The sequence below is a fragment of the Sus scrofa genome, chromosome 5 (assembly GCF_000003025.6).
Source record: "Sus scrofa isolate TJ Tabasco breed Duroc chromosome 5, Sscrofa11.1, whole genome shotgun sequence".
Classification (NCBI taxonomy): Eukaryota; Metazoa; Chordata; class Mammalia; order Artiodactyla; family Suidae; genus Sus; species Sus scrofa.
The window spans coordinates 82,256,112-82,272,137 of NC_010447.5; the positions used below are offsets into that span (position 1 = coordinate 82,256,112).

A 16,026-nucleotide genomic window follows, 5' to 3' on the forward strand; every position below is an offset into this window, starting at 1 on the left:
GGGACCACAGTGGTGAGCAGGCTAAATACAACTCCTGCCACATAGCACTTTCCAAGGGAAGCTGTCCTGTCTACGTAGGTCACAGATTATCGAGACATTTGAGGTACAAGCAAAACAGAGTAATGGTGAAGTTTGTGTTTGGACTCAAAACACTCCAAGCTGTTTTATCTTGAATGAATTATATGGCCTCCCGAAGCTTCAGGTTCAAAATTGCAATAGTATTTGTTTCAGAGAGTTATTTTGAGGGTGAAGTGAAAAAAAAAAATCCTTGAACAGCTTTTACCATAGTACCTGGTTAATAGCCATGAGTAGTAGTAGTAGTAGTAGATGAGCCACATTGCCCCTTGGCAAAGAAGGCTGTTTTCCCATCTTTTTTTTTTTTTTTCTTCTTCTTCTTTCTTTTTTGGCTGCCCTGTGGCATACAGAGTTCCCTGGCCAGGGATCAGATCCGAAGTGTAGTTGCAGCAACGCTGGATCGTTAATTCACTGGGCCGGGGATGGAACCTGCAACCCAGTGCTTCCAAGACACTGCCGATCCTGTTGCACACAGCGGAACACCTGTTCCCCCATCCTTGACATGGTAAGTTCATGGGTCCAGCCATCACCAAGAGGTTGCAAATCCATCCCATCTTGGGAATCTCTCAAATTTGAGGAAGGAAAAAAAAAAAAAAAAAAAAAAAAGGCTTGCCCCACTGCTCAGAACCACATCTTCTGCCTTCTAAAGCTGCAGTGCCTCCTACTGCTCATGGAAGAAAATGCAGCTCCTTCTCCCCAGCAGTCAGTTTGCCAGCCCCCTTGGCTAGGATCCCTCACACTGAGTCCTGCCGTCTCTAACCCCAACCCCATCACCCCTGAGACCTGCCACGGGTCACCGTGGCTGTGGACACCTAGCATCCTGTGGTGTACACTCTTCCCACCCACTCTCCCCCTCCAGAGCCTCATCCTGCTTCATGTCGAGCCCAGAATAGCCGATCTGGAACTTCCAGGAATGGTGGGGATTCGGGGCTCACAAGAAACTCATCTTTCTGATGGACCCTGGGTTGTTTTCCCCCTTCATTTATCTCTAAAATAACATGGAACAATTTCCATATGGCTGCCATGTGCCCTGATGTTTTGGGCCAGACATGATTGCCATACCCAACCAGACCTCTTGCAGAATGGTCACAAGATTCTGGCCACAGCAGGGGCTGCTCTTCCCGAGCTGTGATGCAGGGCAGAAAGTTGTGCTGCCAATTTCCTCCGCACCTATGCTTCTCCAGAGGCTGTGTCTTCCACCCAGTAGGAAAAAGAAGTTTGTTTGGTTTCCAGTCTAAGAATCTAGGTACAAAAATAACCCATCATAGCTAATCAGCCCACTCCCTTCCCTGCAAAGTGGGCAGGCACAGAAAATCCCCTTACTCTGCCCAGTTCATCTACCCCTAAGGGGCCTTAGCATAGCTGGCGTGTGGGAGGAGAGCAAGTTTAAATGAAATCAACATGAGTTTCCTCTTAACAATAATAATTCTATTCATTCAACACTTATTGAGTGCCCAATTACCTACTTGGTGCCAGAGGAGAGACAAACCCCAGCCGCCCTTTTGGTAGTTTGGCAAGAGGCTGGTTGAGTGAGTCTGTGTTCACTCCAGGAAGAACAGCCTGCTGCCAGGGGCTGATCTCTGGAGGCTCCAGCGTTGAACAAGACTCTTTCCTCAACCAGGAAATGCCCAGTATTACGTGTTACACCAGATGTTCTCGCCATGCTTTTCCTGTAAGTCCATCAAGTAGTACAGGGTGGGCTCCTTCCCCTGGAGCCGTTTCTGGGGTGCATTCCACACGAGTCGGTCAAGCACACATCTCTCCGTCAGATGGTGGCAGCCCAGGGTACTCAAACCTTCTGCTGCCTCTACATGGAGGCTTCCCCGGGAAACCATGCTGCCCTTTCTGTTGCATGTCACCAGGAAGATGCATGTCTGTGCTGCTGCATGTCACCTGAAATAGGTGTCTCTACCGCCTTGGTATGACAGCACACAGGTGTGAAGAAGTCAGAGTCTTGACACACAAAGAGCTCAAAGTCTTGGGAAAACAAATCAAAGGCAATAATAGCTGCAAAGACACTTACAGACATACAAGGCAAGAAGAGACTTTGGCCATGATTGCACCCGCTCCAGGCAGCAGATTATAATCTTGACCAAAAATGCATACTTCTGCCTGATTAACAAAATCCTGTAGGGCCACTTGTAAAGGGGGCTTAGACTGGTTCCTGGACCCTTATTTTCACTCTGCAGGGAAATAAATCCCCCACAGATGACTGTATCTGACAAGAACTTCCACTAGGAACCAACCCAAAAAGAAGAGATGTTCACTAAAGGGAAACTAATTTTTGTGGTGAATGAACCACACGCTGACTCTTTGCTTACCCTGACTCATTTAAGAAAAGGAACAGAGGGCCTGAGGGCCCCAGATCCCCACTTTCAGCTACTTAAGCCTTCATCCAACTCGGAAAAAAAAAAAAAAAAAGAAAATGAACAGAAAATACTGACTTGTTGCTACAACACAAGTAATATTCCAGTCTAAGCAAACACTACCTGTTTGTGTGGATGTGAGCATCTAGAGGAAGGGGTGCTGTATTTTATTCCTCACACAATACTGTCCACCCATAAACCTTAGAGGAGGGCCACTTTTCCTAATTTATCTACCTGAAAGGGCTCCTTTTTATAACAGGTATAATTGTATGTGCTGGTTGATGCCTCAACTTCCCTCAACCTGAAGCCTTTTATGACCTGATTGTTTTGAGGGCAAGTGTACCAGGCACCTGACTACTCTTAGTTCAAAGCATCCATCCCCTACTTCATAAAGGCCTTAGACTGATTTTCTTCCAGGGGATGACCCCGAGCTTTGGAGAATAATTAGCCCTGTTAAGGTATTGAGGTTTTTGTTTTTTTTGTTTTTTTGTTTTTTGTTTTTTAAGGGCCACACCCACAACATATGAAAGTTCCTGGGCTAGGGGTCAAATTGGAGCTATAGCCGCTGACCTGCACCACAGCAACAGCAACTCGGGATCCGAGCCGCATCTGCAGCCTACACTACAGCTCACAGCAATGCCGGCTCCTTCACCCACTGAGCCAGGCCAGGGATCGAACCCAAGTCCTCATGGATCCTAGTTAGGTTCGTTACACTGAGCCACAACGAGAACACCTGGAAGTTTTTTTTTAACTAAATTTTTTATTTTGAGGTAATTGTAGATTCACATGCAATTGTAAGAAATATAGAACGCTACCATGTCTACTTAACTGAAGGTTTAATTTTTCAAACCAACATTTGCTGAACACTTTTTCTGTGTCTCAGGAAAACAAAGATGCCTCGGATGGGATGTCTGCCCCTCAACATCTTAGATTCTCCTGATGAAGATATACACAACAGATCTCTGATGAAATTCATCATGCAAATTACCAAGAGGCAAGTGAGCATCTTGGGGAGAGTCTGGGGCAATGTCTTGGGGGCTGAGTAGAAGTGGGTGTTAGCACTACTATATATGAAATAGATAGGTGACAAGGACCAACGTATAGATAGCACAGTGTAATCTACTCAATACTGTGTACTAACCTATATGGGAAAAGAATCTGAAAAGGAACATATATATATGTATATATATATATATATATATGTGTGTGTGTATATATATATATGTATATATATATGCATGTGTGTGTATATATGTACATGTGTGTGTATGTGTATGTGTGTATATATATATGTACATGTGTGTGTATGTGTGTATATATATATATATATATATATATATATATACACGTATAACTGATTTACTTTGCTGTACACCTGAAACTAACACAACTTTGTGAGTCAGTGATACTCCAATAAAATTAAAAGGAAAAAAATAAGAAGAAATGGGTATTAGAAGGACAGTCTGAGAAGAGAAAACAGCACACACAAAGGCTCAGAAGTATGAAACAGGATGGTGTGTGCTGGGAGCCATTCAAGTAATTCGGCATGGATAGGAACAAAAATTTCAAAGAAGGGAGTTCAGAGGCATCTGGGGAATGAGAAGGGAATGTTGTGTGATCCTGGCCTCCCACATTCTATGCTGGGGAAATGAAAAACAGATGGGAAATACGCTCCCAAACATGGCCCAAGCATGGCTCTTGGAGAAACAGAAGAGAATCTTGTTCGGTTTCAGGAGCCCACAAGCCCTCACTTTCAATCCTTGAGCAATGGCCCACTCCTTCCATGACCTTCACTTGAGACCAGGGGCAGGCAGTCTATCTCACATCCTTTCTCTTCTGCACAAGGACAGCAACTGGAGTGAAACAGAATCCCCAGTCTACCAGTCTAGGCTGCCATGGGGACATGGGACATGGGGAAGCCCAGCCATCCCCAGCTCCCATCTGGGATGGAGATTATCCAGAAGTGCCCCCAGGGTCCAGCGAAGAATACAGAAGGTAGTTGATGGCACTGCTGGCAAGCTCAGCAGAGGGTGACCAATGTGGGGGCTGCAGGGAAGACCACCTGAGCTGGGAATCAAATGAGAATCCCAGCCAGTCTTCAGCGAAATACACAACCGCAGAGACTGAGATGAGGCAAGTTAACTAGGAGGACTCCAGCCCCTGACGATCTAAGGAACAGCAGACCTGGGGTATTTTTGCCCGATATCTGTAGAAGGTGCTAGTAGAATGAGGGGTGACCAGACACATAGGGAATCATTCCTAAAAGACAGTGAAGATCCAAGAAGCAGCATAGGATCTGAGTTTCCACCTGTCCACCTCCCCAGTGACACAATGAGCAAACCATTTTTACTTCCAGGCAATCTGGAAGAGAAGAGAAGACGGGGTGGGGATGGGAGTGGGGATCCTGAGATACTTAAATGTAAGCTTCCTGCATACTTCACAGGATGGGACTCATTAAAAAATATTAGGTATGGAGTTCCATGGTGGCCTAGTAGGTTAAGGACCCAGCTTTGTCTCTGCAGTGGCTCAGGTCGCTGCTGAGGCATGGGTTCAATCCCAGGCCTGGTTTTGCCACAGCTATGGCATAGGTCACAGCTGTGGCTCAGATTTGATTCCTGGCCCAGGAATTTCCATATGCTGCTGGTGTGGCCATTAAAAAAAAGAGAGAGAGAGAGAGAGAGGAGTTCCCATTGTGGCTCAGCAGTAATGAACCTGACTAGGATGAGGATGTCGGTTCAATCCCTGTCTTTGTTCAGTGGGTTAAAGGATCTAGCTTTACTGTTAGCTGTGGGGTAGGTCACAGACGTGGCTTGGATCTGGCTTGCAGCGGCTGTGGAGTAGGCCAGCAGCTACAGCTCTGATTCGACCCCTAGCCCAGGAACTTCCATATGCTGCAGGTGAGGCCCTAAAAAAAAAAAAGGAGGAAGAAGAAGAAGGATCCATTGTTGTCACTGCTGTGGCATGGGTTTGATCCCTGGCCTGGAAACTTCCCCAAGCCAAGGGTGTGACCAAAAAAAAATTACAGAAAACTGATAAAGTCATTTTTTTTCTTTGAATAAATGAATATGTTGTGTGTAAATGACCAATCCTTCATTGTTTATGAACATCTCTAGCCAGGTTTTAGATGAAATATTTCAGTTTTAATTTGGAATGGCAAGGATTCAGTGCTGGTTGGTGACTTCCAGTTCAGGCTATATTCTTTACCAGGGCTAAAATATTTTAGGAGGAAGAGATGAGCTCCTTTTTCTACCTGTCCTCAGGTCCAAAGACATGACAATCCTGGTATATCCCCAGAAAATAGGGCAGGCTTTGGAGCCATAAACTGATTTTTTGGGCCAATTTGCTTTTGTAGTATCATATCCCACCTTGTAAGTGAAAAGAGAAGGAGAACATGGGGAATATAGCAATTTTTTTTTCTTTTTAGGGCTGCACCTGTGGCATATAGAAGTTCCCAGGCTAGGGGCTGAATTGGAGCTACAGCTGCCAGCCTATACCACAGCCACAGCAATGCAGGATCTGAGCCTTGTCTGCGACCTATACCACAGGCAATGCTGGATCCTTAACTCACTGAGCAAGGCCAGGGACCGAACCCGCCTCCTCATGGATCCCAGTTGGGTTCATAACTCGCTGAGCCACAACAGGAACTCCCTATTTATAATACCTACAAATGGTGTATAGCCTTTAAAATTGTGAATCACTGTATTGTACACATTATGCATCAACTGGACTTCAATTTAAAAAATCATTAACGGGAGTTCCCATCATGGTGCAGTGGTTAATGAATCCGACTAGGAACCATGAGGTTGCGGGTTCTGTCCCTGGCCTTGCTCAGTGGGTTAAAGATCTGGCGTTACCATGAGCTGTGGTGTAGGTTGCAGATGTGGCTCGGATCCCAAGTTGCTGTGGCTCTGGCGTAGGCTGGCAGCTGCAGCTCCAATTCGACCCCTAGCCTGGGAACCTCCATATGCTGAGGGAGCGGCCCTAGAAAAGGCAAAAAAAAAAAAAAAAAAAATCATTAACAAAAAAAAAAAAAAAAAGAAAGAAAGGAGAGAGGAAGAGAGACTGGGGAATAAGAAGAAAGCAGTATCCTTTATGGGCAGGACTTAGAATTTGGTGACTTGAGTCACAGATGGCCATATTTTAGGGTTTGTTTGTTTTTTCTTGGCTACCACATGCAGCGGCGGCTTGATGTGGGATCTCATACTGGGGATTGAACCTAGGCCCCAGTGAAGAATGTGCCATCCTAACCGCTAAACCAAGAAGGAACTCTCCTACATACATTTTTTAAAGTAAAAAAGGAATTGTCTTAGTGAGTTTGCTGTGTTTAAAAAAAACCCCAACAACTTATTACAACAATGGCTTATTTCTTCTTCATTCTATCTGGAGGCTGAGGTGTGCTGTGGCTTTCACCAGGCCCTGTGAGTAAGAAAAACTCAGTCTTCCTCCTGTGTGTCTCCTCTTTACCCTCACACCACAAGCACACTCACAGCACCCGTGGCATATGGAAGTTCCCGAGCTAGGGGTTGAATGGGCTAGGGGTCGAATCAGAGCTGCAGCTGCCAGCCTGCCCCACAGCCATAGCCACAGCAATGCCAGATCCAAGCCTCATCTGCAACCTACACCACAGTTTACAGCAACGCCAGATCCTTAACCCACTGAGCAGGGCCAGGGTTCAAACCTGCGTCCTCATGGATACTAATCAGGTTTGTTACTGCTGAGCCACAGTAGGAACTTTGACACTAACAGCACTTTTGACACCAGGTGGGGGTGGACGGGGGTGGGAAAGGGGAGTTTCCATACCAGGAAATTCTATGACACCAGCTGGGATGTCCCACAGTTCAACTCAATTCTGACGTTATCTTCCTGGAAATAGCAGCAGATCCTACAGGTGTTAAGGATTCAGTCCCATAAGACAGGCACCCCCCTCCTGCCCCCTGACTACTTCAGATGCCAGTAGAAAGTCCAGGTTGTCAGCTCTGCTGCTGACCAGTGATCTATAGACCACGTAATCCCACCACCCTCTCCGTGGGCTCAATTAATTTTCTTTTTCTTTTTTTTTTTCTTTTGTCTTTTTGTCTTTTTTGTTGTTGTTGTTGTTGTTATTTCTTGGGCCCCTCCCGAGGCATATGGAGGTTCCCAGGCTAGGGGTTGAATCCGAGCTGTAGCCACCGGCCTACGCCAGAGCCACAGCAACGAGGTTCCCAGGCTAGGGGTTGAATCGGAGCTGTAGCCAACGGCCTACGCAGATGAGCCACATCTGCAACCTACACCACAGCTCACGGCAACGCCGGATCGTTAACCCACTGAGCAAGGGCAGGGACCAAACCCGCAACCTCATGGTTCCTAGTCGGATTCGTTAACCACTGCGCCACGACGGGAACTCCTCAATTAATTTTCTAGAGCAACTTACAGAGCTCAGGAAAGCAGTTCCCTTACTGTTTACCATTTTTTTTATTATAAAAGGATATGATTAAAGATACAGATGGGCAGAACCTTCTTGCCTGCCTGCTTGCATCTCTCACAAACATCCTATCTTAATAAATCTATTTCTTGCCTATCAAAAAAAATAAATAAATAAAGATACAGATGAACATCCAGATGGAAGAGATGCACAGAGTAAGGTGTGGTGAAGGGCCTTGGACCTTCAGTGCCCTCTCTGGGTGCACATCTGCCAGCACCTTCAAGTGTTCACCAACCCCAAAACTCTCCAAACACTGTACTTTTGACATTTTATGGGGACGTTATCACATTATTAACTCCGTTTCCAGCGCTTCTTTCTCTGGAGCGTGGGGGTGGGGTTGGAAATTCCAAGTTTCTAATCCTGGCTTGGTCTTTATGGTGACCAGACCCTCCACCAAGAGTCACCTCATTAGAATGAAAGACGCTGATATCACCTGGAAAATTCCAAGGGATTTAGGAGCTCAGTGTCAGAAATGAGAGTCAAAGATCAAATTTTAGAACAAAAGATACTCCTACTGCTTTTATTACAAGGATTTTAAGAGCTCTGGGCCTGGAACCGGGAGCAGAGAAAATACATATTTCCTGTATCTTATATCCTGGGCTCTGCTCTGTCTTCTAATTTCAGGTCCCAGGCTGAAAGAATAGCTTCTACATAGGACATGTCTGGGAGAGAGCAAGAGAACTGGCCAACTCAAGATGAATCATAAACCTTCTTTTCCAACGCGGTGAATGCCATATCTACTCACATTTCATTGGTCAAAGTATGTCACATGACCAAAAGCAAACCCAATGAGGTAAGGACATAAAAGCTTCCCATAGGAGACATAGTAAGTCACCTGACAGTGGACAGGGAGGGGATCAGTAGTGATTGAAAAGAATAACATATTCTACCATGATAATACAAACTCCGTATAGATAATTTGGAAAATACAGAGAAGAAAGAAGGAAGTCAGAATTACCTGTAATCGCACTGTTAACATTCTGATGTAGTAGTTCCTTTAAGGATATGTGTCTGTGTGTTTGCTTGTTTTGACAAATTTAAGATTAAATAACATATGCAAAGATATACCAGCTTTATAGGCTGCTGGTTTATATAGAATTATATCATGAACTCTTTCCCATATAAATAACCGTTCTTTTAAAATATCACTTTAGGTGTTCCCATCGTGGCGCAGTGGTTAATGAATCCAACTAGGAACCATGAGGTTGCAGGTTCGATCCCCGGCCTTGCTCAGTAGGTTAAGGATCCGGCATTGCCATGAGCTGTGGTGTAGGTCACAGATGCAGCTCAGATCCCACATTGCTGTGGCTCTGGTGTAGACCCGTGGCTACAGCTCTGATTAGACCCCTAGCCTGGGAACCTCCATGTGCTGCGGGAGCAGCCCTAGAAAAGGCAAAAAGACAAAAAAAAAAAAAAATCGCTTTAATGCTTGTGCCATTTTTATATTAGTTTGGATAGAACAGGTTTTGTAGCAATAACAAAAATCTCTACTTTGTCTCCTGGCTTCAGATCACAAAGGTTTCTTTCTTATTCAAGCCACACGTCCAGTGCAGACTGTACTGGCACGGAGACTCTGCTCATCTTGATTACTCTGGAACAGGGACAGGCAGAGCAACTGCCATCTCCAGGGTATCTGGTGATTGTGTGAGAAGGAAAGGAGAATACAGGGACGCATACATTGTTCTTAAAGCTTCTGCCCCCAAAGCTTTCACATTTTATTAGCCAAAGCAAGTCACATGGTGTGGCATATTTTTTAAGTGGTTGCAATATGTTGCAGATCCTCCAATTAAGAGACTGAGTCTTCCTCTCCACTTTCAAACACATGACCACATGACTTACTCTAGCCAATGAGACATCAGCAAATGTAACATAAGCAGAGGCTTAAAACATGCTTGTGCATTAGGGCTTCATCTCTCCTAGAGCTTTAGGAGCAGCCTGAGGGTAACCTAGAGGATGACAGACACTGTGGATAGAGAGACCGTGCTGTCCCAGCTATTCCAGCCATCCTAGGTATACGAATGAGCCAGTCTCAACCACTCAGCTCCAGTCAGCCCAGACTAGAGCTATTTAGCCAATCCACAGATCTTGAACATATTTTAAGCCACTAAATTTTGGGGTAGTTTGTTATGCAGCAAGAACAGGCTTATATACACATCTATATCTAATTTTATCTGGGAGAGAACCATGGTTTTTTTTTTTTTTTTTTTACTTTTTCTTTTTTTTTTTTTTTAGGGCTGCACCCACCACATATGGAGGTTCCCAGGCTAGGGCTTGAATTGCCACCGGCCTATGCTAGATCCAAAGCAACACAGGATCCGAGCCGCATCTGCAACCTACACCACAGCTCACGGCAACACCAGATCCTCAACCCACTGAGCAAGGCCAGGGATTGAACCCCAAACTAAGCCACATGAGAACTCCTTCCTTATCTTTGTGTGTGTGTGTGTGTGTGTGTTTAGGGCTGTACCCACAGCTTATGGAGGGTTCTCGGGCTAGGGCTTGAACTGGAGTTGTAGCCACTGGCATACGCCAGAGCCACAGCAAGGTGGTTTCTGAGCTGCGTCTCCAACCTATACCAAAGCTCTGGTATGGGTCAACCAGATCTTAACCCACCAAGTGAGGCCAGGGATTGAACCCACATCCTCATGGATGCTAGTTGGGTTCATTAACCACTGAACCACAGGGGAACTCCCCTTCCTTATCTTTCTATATAAAATTATATCCAACCTGAGAGCCCCAGAGGACAAAATTGGCAGGAAGCTCGATGTCAATTATCTTTCCTTCTCTCGGGTGGTGGGGAACCTGGAGTCCTGCGTGGAAAGTGCTAAGGTATTGGGCTCGTCTCCCTCCAAGCTTATGCAGGGGAAACTTCAGGAAGGGGTAAGGCTATTTGGGTTCCCAATAGCCTTGAAGATGATGTCTGGTTCTCATGCTTAGACTTACCTTTCTCAGGTGCATCTATCTCAAGAGCATTAGAGTGGATACGAGTCCCCGCCTGCTCAAATCTTTAACCATCTGTTGCTTGCCCACTCCCACATTCTGTCAGAACTGCAGAAAGACGAGATGCAGACCCCTAGAGCCCTTGATTTGTCAGAATTATAATTTGGGAAAGCGTAAATGTGGCATGGGGGTGGATGGAGCAGTGAAAGGAGGTGACCAGCATGAACAGAGGTTACATGTATTGCAAAATGCTTTTTCCACGAGTTCCTGCCATGGCACAGTAGGTTAAGAATCTGACTGAAGTGGCCCAGGTAGCTGCAGAGGTACATTTCAATCCCTGGCCTGGCACAGTGGGTTAAAGGATCTGGTGTTGCCAAGGCTGCAGTGTAGGTTACAGCTGTGGCTCAGATTCAGTCCCTAGCCCTGAAGCTTCATATGATATAGGTATAGCCATAAAATTAAAAAAAAAACAAAAAAAAAAAAAACGCTTTTCCAGGAGTTTCCTTCATGGTTGAGCAGTTAAAACACCCAACTAGGATCCATGAGGATGAGGGTTCGATCCCTGGCCTCACTCAGTGGCTTAAGGATCCTGTGTTGCTGTGGCTGTGGTGTAGGCCAGCACTTGTAGCTCTGATTTGACCCCTAGCCTGGGAACCTCCATGCTGCAAGGGCAGCCCTAAAAAGAAAAAAAAAAAAATTTTTAATAAAAAAAATGCTTTTCCCAATGGAATGAGCAGATATCTCAGAAAACCAATAATATAACTGTTAGAAACATGATATAGGAGTTCCTGTCATGGCGCAGTGGAAATGAATCCGACTAGGAACCATGATGTCTTGGGTTCGATCCCTGGCCTCGCTCACTGGGTTAAAGATCTGGCATTGCCGTGAACTGTGGTGTAGGTTGCAGACGAGGCTTGGATCTGGCGTGGCTGTGGCTGTGGATGTGCCCGGCAGCTGTAGCTCTGATTAGACCCCTAGCCTGGGAACCTCCATATGCTGCAGGTGCAGCCCTAAAAAGACACACACCAAAAAAGCAGTATGATATAAATGTCAAAAGTCTAAGAAATCACATAGGGAAGTATTGAACCATAAGTCATCATATTTCTTCTGTAACCAAGGGGAAAAAAATCACATTTTTATTGAGTTAGAAAAGAAATACAAAATCAGACTATGACTGCTTCATGAGCAGACTTACTACCAAGACCCTCTGTATTCTTACTTCCTACCTCCACTATTTCTTTTATATGTGGGTTTACTTTTCCTTTTCTTTTCTTTTCTTTAAGGGCCATGCCTGTGGCATATGGAAGTTCCCAGGCTAGGGGTCGAATCAGAGCTACAACTGCCAGCCTACACCACAGCCACAGCAATGCCAGCTGCGACCTACACCAAAGCTCACGGCAACGCTGGATCCTTAACCCACTGAATGAGGCTAGGAATCAAACCCTCATCCTTATGGATACCAGTTGGGTTTGTTACTGCTGAGCCATGACAGGAACTCCCAGGTTTACTTCTATTTTTCTTTAAAAAAAAAAAAAGTTATTATAGTTGATTTACTGTGTTCTGTCAACCTCTGCTGTACATCGGAGTGACCCAGTTATACATATATATACATTCTTTTTCTCATGGTATCTTCTATCGTGCTCCATCACAAATGATTAGATATAGTTCCCTGTGCTATACAGCAGGACCTCATTACTTCACTCCAAATACAATAGTTCCACTCTTTTTTCATATGCTGCTCCTTGAAAACGCCTCACTTTCTACCAAATGTCAGGGGATGTAACGTCAGTCGGTCGACAGCTGTTTTCATCACTTTGGGTGATGTGGTGGGTTCCAAATCTAGTCACAGTTACTTGCCTCCAAGAAGCATATGGTCCTGTCTCCAACTTTTCTTTCAGGTGAGGTAGCTGAGTGAAAAAGCCAAGTCCCCATGAAACCCACTGATTGACTCCCCATCGGCCTGTGTGTGCCCATTTATAGCAGTCAGAGAGTGTAAGGGCCAGCTGCTGTGCATCTAAGACAAATGAAGAACTTGCAAGAAAACACGAAGGCTGCTCATGCCAAACGCATTACAAGGCATCATTTGCCTGTGCAAGCTGTGTGTTATGCCTGCTATCAAGCCATGTCAACCAAGGAAGGAAATGCAAACGACTCCCAATGTGGGCAAATTCCCCTCCCCCACAGCCCATGCTAGGGCTGAGGCAGTGGATTCAAAAGTGGCAAAGGAGCAGTGGTGGGGGAGGGACCCTGAGAAGGCGGATCAGAAGAGGTCAACTCCTGTACTTTGAATTTGTTGCCGGAAAAGAGGAGTTTTTAGATGGGACCCCCACAGAGCTGTTTTCCTCTTCTAAACCTCCTTGGGGTCCTTTTGATGTTGTGACTCCACAAAATCTCACATCTCCTTCAGATTCAAGTTCAGCAAAGGGCCCCTACGAAACAAGGCCTCTTTTGAAAGAACAGAAGAGCCAGAAGCTTCTGGGTTCAACAGGCCACTGTCTAAACTGACAAACTGCTCTCCAGCCTGAGGGATGATAAAACTTCACAGACTGGAAGAGAATTCCACGTCAAGGACGTCTGCTTCTGAGAGCTCCCTCTGATTGCCCTCATCCCCATTAACGAAAACAGATGTGTGCTCATGAGTAAAGTAAACATTCAAGGTCACTATGCATTCGCCGCTGTCAATCTGGTTTGGCACTTCAGTATGAGCAAATAGGATATGAAGCAGAGTGGAACTTTTCTATACCACTGGTGTCAAGTGACAGGACTCACATCTTTGTATTAGGTTTAACTATTACATTAAATACCTACGGAATAGATGTTTTTCTGTTTCATGGGGAATGATCTGAGCCACAGTAAACCTACTGACAGGGAACAGTTATTCTCTATGAGAGAAACAAGACAGTAATAATATTTAAGAGCCTGAGTTTGAATCTTGGTTCTAGTGCTTATAATCTATGTAACCTTGGGCAAATCATTTAACTTCAGTTTCTTTCTCTAAAATGGAGGGTTTAAGAGTATGTATTTCCTACCTTGTCAACATTAAGCCTATAAAAATGTGACCTCATTCTGGGGTTATTCCATGGGGCAAGAAGTAGTATCCAAGAAGGCTGCAGACCTAAACTTGTCTTCATTCATCCTTTCATCAAATATTTGTTGAGTACCTACAAGGTGCCAGGTAGGGATGCAGCGTTAGTGATGAAAAACACAACTGAAAGTCGTCATGGAGTTTATGGTCCCCTGATTCCCCTGCCACCCTCGTGAGATGTCACCTTGCCATATTGCTCAGCGCCTTGAGTGTGGTGCTTCTCAGAGTTATCGGAGCCTAAGAATCTCCTGGCACTTTGTGGAAAGACAGATTCTAAGACTTCACCTCCTCCTACTGAATATCACAGGGATATTCTGACTTCCTTTTCCTCATTGGCAAAATGTGAACAGAGCAACCCCTACTGCAGTCTTACTGTGTGTTCCAAGAGAAACTGGATATGGGAAAGATCTTTGGAAGCCATGAAGTTGCTTTCCAGTGTGCGGCATCCAGACCCTCTCTGGAGGTGCAAAGAAGCCAACCAGAGGCCACTCAAAACCTAAAGGCTGTCCTGGTGTCCTCCCACCCCACCTCCTCTTTCTGGACTCTCTGGAGACATGAATCAGAAGCCACCCACCCCCGTTTTAGCCTAATGAGCTAATGAGTCTCAGACTGGAACCAGCCTCAAATCTACCACCAAGGTGGACACCTGCATTGTATTCTGGGAGTGCCTAGTACAAGGCTTTTGAGGACCAGTCAATGGCCATAACTGATGGTTTTCAATGGATAGCCCTGCCTTTCCCTGGTACCTGCTAAAATGGGAGATGAACCCAAAGATTAGCGTGGTGAATGGAAGGGTCTTGGTAGGTTCTCCTCACCCAGCCCCTGCCCACCTCTCCAGCTTTGTCTCCCACTGCGCCTCCACACATTCCCTAGCCCTTGACTGCCTCTCCCGTTCTTTCAGTAATAAAATTCTCCAGTTTCAGCGGGTCACAAAGCCATCCAGAGTAATGACTGCATTCCCCAGCCTTCTTGCTGTTGTGATCAATGGGATATAACCAGAAATGCTATATGGCCACACCTAGGAGGAGTCCACAGTACAAAACTGCCATGTCTTTTATCCCTTTTCTATCTTCCTCCATCCGACTGCTTGGAAAGAAGATATAACATAACAACTAAGCTCTAGCATCTGTTTTGGGTGTTGGAAATGAGACTGCATATCAGGAGAACTGGAATAAAAGGCAGCATGGAGCCCTGAGTGCTGTGTGAAGTTGAGCCTCCAGTTTAGTCTTGAACTATTGACCTCTGGACTTTTACATAAAAGAGACATAAACTTCTATCTAGGTTAAGCCAGTGTTATTTTGAGTTTCTATTCCTCACCTCCAAAATGAGTCTTAACTGATAGAGTCCTCAGAAGGATGGATTCCAGAAATACACTGCCTGGGTTCAATCACTTACTAACTCATAGCTATAGGTATTTTGCTTCACTTCTTGGCTTCAGGTATAAAATGTAGTTACTAAACACCTTCTAGCATCTACCTTCTAAGATTGTTGATAGGAATGAGCTAATATATGTGAAGCTTAACACATGTAAGGCCTGGTACATAGTAAACACCCAGAATAAAAATGTGCCCCAAAGAGACAAGATTGAAAGTCATTCTCTCGGAGCTCCTGTTGTGGTGCAGCAGAAACGAATCTGACTAGTAACCATGAAAGTTATTCTTTCAAACCTGAGGTAGGCTCTTTTAGTGCTGCAGCAATATAAATAGTGCTAATTTTTTTGGTCTTTTTGTTTTTTGTCTTTTTGGGGCTGCGCCCATAGCATATGGAGGTTCCCAGGCTAGGGGTTGAATCGGAGCTACAGCTGCTGGCCTAAACCACAGCCACAGCAACGCCAGATCTGAACCGTGTCTACAACCTACACCACAGTTCATGGCAATGCCGGATCTTTAACCCACTGAGCAAGGCCAGGGATTGAACCTGAGGCATCATGGTTCCTAGGTGGATTCATTTCTGCTGTGCCATGACGGGAACTCCTCAATGGTACTAATAATGATATCTTAAAATTTAATGAAGTACTTTGCAGGAATCTTTTCAACAGTTATGAACTATGCATTATGTTTGTATGAGTTATATATGTATTATTACTTGCATTTCACAGA

The 16,026-nt window shown here is 45.1% G+C and overlaps 2 protein-coding genes across 6 annotated transcripts in view; both read left to right on the top strand.

Annotated features, from left to right (window-relative positions):
- The window catches only part of WASHC3 (WASH complex subunit 3), a 104,300-nt gene extending 100,859 nt beyond the window's left edge, over positions 1-3,441 (top strand). The window contains exons 12-13 of the transcript XR_002344197.1: positions 426-580; positions 3,325-3,441. The gene's annotated coding sequence lies outside the window, so the exon portion shown is untranslated. The remainder of the gene's footprint in view (positions 1-425; positions 581-3,324) is intronic.
- Positions 8,529-16,026, top strand: part of GNPTAB (N-acetylglucosamine-1-phosphate transferase alpha and beta subunits) — a 196,180-nt gene continuing 188,682 nt past the window's right edge. For all 5 annotated transcript variants that reach the window (XM_021092665.1, XM_021092666.1, XM_021092667.1 and 2 more), the window contains exon 1: positions 8,529-8,695. The gene's annotated coding sequence lies outside the window, so the exon portion shown is untranslated. The remainder of the gene's footprint in view (positions 8,696-16,026) is intronic.